Source organism: Pinus tabuliformis, chromosome 5_2, assembly GCF_031772625.1.
Source record: "Pinus tabuliformis cultivar Carrire ecotype Pingquan chromosome 5_2, CPIR1, whole genome shotgun sequence".
Classification (NCBI taxonomy): domain Eukaryota; kingdom Viridiplantae; phylum Streptophyta; class Pinopsida; order Pinales; family Pinaceae; genus Pinus; species Pinus tabuliformis.
Window position 1 is genome coordinate 1,008,799,256 of NC_142306.1, and position 4,174 is coordinate 1,008,803,429.

Sequence of the window (4,174 nt, forward strand, 5' to 3'; positions counted from 1 at the left end):
GAGAACCTCTCCACATAGCATTTTCTGTACACTCTTATGAATCTTTCCAGTTCCTCGATTTTGCAGGAAATGGCATCGATGTAAACCTATTGTTTGTTATACTTCCAACAACTTTCCTGCCACAAATCTACACTGACGCGTTTTGACCCTCTTCTGGAAAAATCGTGCCACTTTGGCTTTAGCTGAATGCATCTGATTAACCACAAATCGATATCTGCATTTTCGGTGTGCACTGATGCGATTTACCATTGCATGTGATTAACCACAAATCGATATGTGCATTTTCGGTGTGCACTGATGCGATTTACGGTTGGTTCCACTCCCGGATTAATGGACTAAATGTTCAGGATAGCCACCGCAAGATCAAGCATGTCGTCTCTATAAATTCATCCAACTCCTCCTCGATTTGGCATTACGATATCATCAAAACCTAATTTTCTTACACTTCTAGAAGCTTCCTTGTCACAAATCTACACTGACCATTTTTGCCCATCCTTTGCGTTTTCTTTCTGCACACATGTGAATACACTAAATAAAATATGTAGTTAGAGCTTCAAAACCACTACATTTTTTTAAGAGTTTATTAATAAGCAACCGTATATGATATGCATCAATTAAACTTAATTTCTTTTTATTGGTGTATTATAAGCTTAATTTTGTTTTATTTTAGAATTGCTAAAGTTATTACTTAATAATAATTATTTAGGAATTTTTTAATAGCATGTGAACACAAATTTCACTTTTACCTAGTTACTTTTTCTAAATGATTTGTGTTTAATTGTTTGAAAATAATTGGCAAATTTATTTATTTAATTTCATATTATTTTTATATTTAACTATTTATTGAAAATAATCAAATTTCTTGAGATTTGTGTAATGCTATGTAATTATTTGATTTTACTGTCGTAAATGATGAACTGGATTGACAACATTATGGTTTTGAATTTAAATAATATTAGTTCTTTTCTTTGAAAGAAAAAGTTTTAAGAAATGTTTTCAAAAGAAACTAGTGACTTCTCAACGGGGAAGTTAGAGGCAAGACAGTTGCCATGATTCCCAACCCTAATTGTTTTTCCTCTGAATGGAAAGGTTTCCAAAGGAAAACAAGAAGGGGAAAAAAGGGAATGCTCTGTGCTGTTGGGACAGACAGAGAGAGAGGAAAAAGACAAATGAAATTGGCTAAGTCTGGTGATGACCAGATAGCCAGGCACTAAGTGCGAACATCTTGCTGCAGACAGTGGTCCTCCAAGAGAGCAAAGGGGGAGATTCTGGTCCCGGAGGATGAATCTCATGGACGGGTGGTAGATTGAAAGCAAGAGAATAGAGATGCGCTCAGCTTTCAAGTAATTAACAAGCAATAGTGACCCAGGTAAGGACTAAACTGTTCTCTGTTTCTTTTAAAAAAAAGACAAGAAAATGGAACTCTAAACATTGAGGAGGCATGCTGTATTAGATGATTGTAATGTTGCAGTTATCTGATAAGAAAATAGATGGTAGCTATTATTGTAGGCTCGGTAGTAAGAGTTGAATTGTTGACTGCAAAAGAATGTATAATGTATATTGTACTTATACCCAAAACCCTAGGGGCAGGGTTCTGTTTTCCCAAACCCTAGGTGTAGGGTAGTATTTCCAGAACCTCAGATATAGGGTATTACTTCTAGAATTGCTCCAAGAATTAACTGTGGCTGAGAATGAAGCCGAAAACACATTCACAGGGGAAGACCGCTAACGGAATTAGCTTACTAACGGAATTAGCTTACTGCCCGGTAAAACTATAGACAGGGTGGCCACGCTACTTCTGTTAGTTTATAACATGGAAACTACTCTTTTAAAATAAATTGAGTATGCTTGGTGGCCATGCGTAAATTAAAACCCAACACTCATAATCTGTTACCCTCACTCTAGGGGATCTGAGATAGACACATGACTGCATGAAGCATTTATACCACAATAGATAAATTAACCTCAATTGAGGCGTACTGCCAAAATGTGCTGCAAGGTAACTGGGACAGATTCATATACACAAAAAAATACAATTGGGTGATTGTAGTTATAATTCTCAGGGTGAATCGAGCAAACAGCTCTCAGGTGAGAGCGCACAAGCAATTCATTTGTTATCAAATAAAAAAAAAAACTCAGTAGGAAATTACAAGAGCAGAAGACGTAGAAATTGTAACTACGAAAATCCTATCACTGTGCATGAAGCTGGTAATTTAAGAAAGTAAGGCATCATAGCAAAAACTGTAACGTATAACCAAACACAAAGGAAAGAAAGTATAATCCATAGATGCATTGACCCAGGAGGGGTAGATTCGTTATTGATCATATCCGAACAAACCATTCAATAAACTGAGTACTGTATCATGACATTCTGAATAGTCAAGAAAATCAACAGAACCATACAATATTACAGGCAAATCCATTGCAAGAAGTCAGGGAACTTGATAAACATATGTGTATATTGCACGAGTACCAAAAACCGACTCGTCAGGAAATTGTAAGAGTTTGGCTCTCGGCATGTGTCACCAGGCCGAATGCTACCCAAACCGAAGTGTTCCTTTAAATTCAAAAAAAAAAAAAATTTCCATTCAACCAGAATAATACAGTAGTTACATTTACAAAAAAGTAGGGAAAGCCAACAGAAGGCTCGGTCCCAATGTCTTCATGAAACCTAGCAGGGACCCAAATAACTAAAAGCAATACAACTAAGCTAGCCAAAGGTGTTGAGCCTGAGAGAGGCCTCGATGAGGCTGGTCCCCTGTACAGGACAAATTGTTGGAGAACCTAAGCATCATATACACAATTTTAAACACAGTTCCAGTCTAGAAACCCTCGCGCAATAGTTTTCTAGGAGAAAAGAGGGAAACAATTGACGTATTCAACTGGCCTTAGACCTCATACCTGGAACGTCGGAGCTTGAATCCATTTTTTGTGGCACTGGGTTCCCAAGCAAAGCCAAATCCGACGGCGGACGTGTGAGAACCCTACATAGAAGAAACAGTATCAGCTAGTGACTGAGCCATAAAACATTTTGCTTCATACAAGGCGAGTAAAACCAAAGAGATTTCGAGCATTTGTAACAATGGCAAACATTGCTGCATGTGGAAATAGGAATGGCTTACCCATAGCCAAGTTCAAGAGCATAATTTAGGCGGTAGCAGCATGAACACCACCTAGTAGCTAACTGGAATCCAAGAGTCGAACACACAGACCCATGAATGAGAACGACATTCAAGCAGTAGCCTAGGCAAATGGAAGAGGAATGAGCTTCTGCGAAGAGACTGTGCAATGCGAATAGACCTACACTGTCTACCATCGTTGGATCATCGAGCTGACTCCCAAACCGTTGATTGAGTAAGGATCCCGAGGTGATAGCTGTGTTTGGGCAGCACTGCACCTGCCACGTATAGTGGCAGTGTAGACATTAATGAAACATACCAAATCAACCACAGTAAGGTGGTGGAGTCGACGGTCTCGGATTCATGACTCATCCTCCTGCACCCAATCGACAGCATATAACAAACCTTTCCTTAACGAGAGTAAATGTTGAGGATTGCCATCTTCATTGGGAGATGGATCCTTGTACACGTAGGTGGAAGAATTAATTTACTTTGAAATTGCATAAGTTTAATATAACACGCCGAGCAAAGTAATGGCATGAGAATATGTGTAAATGCATGGTATTTAACAGTGACGGTTTACATAGGTGGTAAATGCTGGTAATTTAAAAAAAAATTGTTTAGGGAGTATGACAAGTGGTATCAGAGCCACGTTTTCAAAACTGTGGCCTCTGGGGAATAACTGACTGAAGTAAATTCACTATATATATATTCTGCATTTCTAATTATATTCAAAAAAAAAAACTGTGTCGTGCTAAACCTGTTCTCTGCTCAGATTCTTAGGCCAAGACCAGGACAAAACAACAGACAGCCAACATGAGAAGGGCAAGCAGTGGACCACACAGATTTGTAGCAGGACAGGGACCTGCAACAAACCCGGGAGATAACCCAGAATTATGGGTACAGCTTGGAGAGGAAGCTCGCAATACAAACCAGGCTATTTTGGAGACAGTGCAGGAATTGAAAAATGAAATGGCCCGGTTACGTGAAGATAATGCATGACTAACGATGGAACAAGAGAGAATTATAAAAAGCCTGTCTGACAAACAGAACCA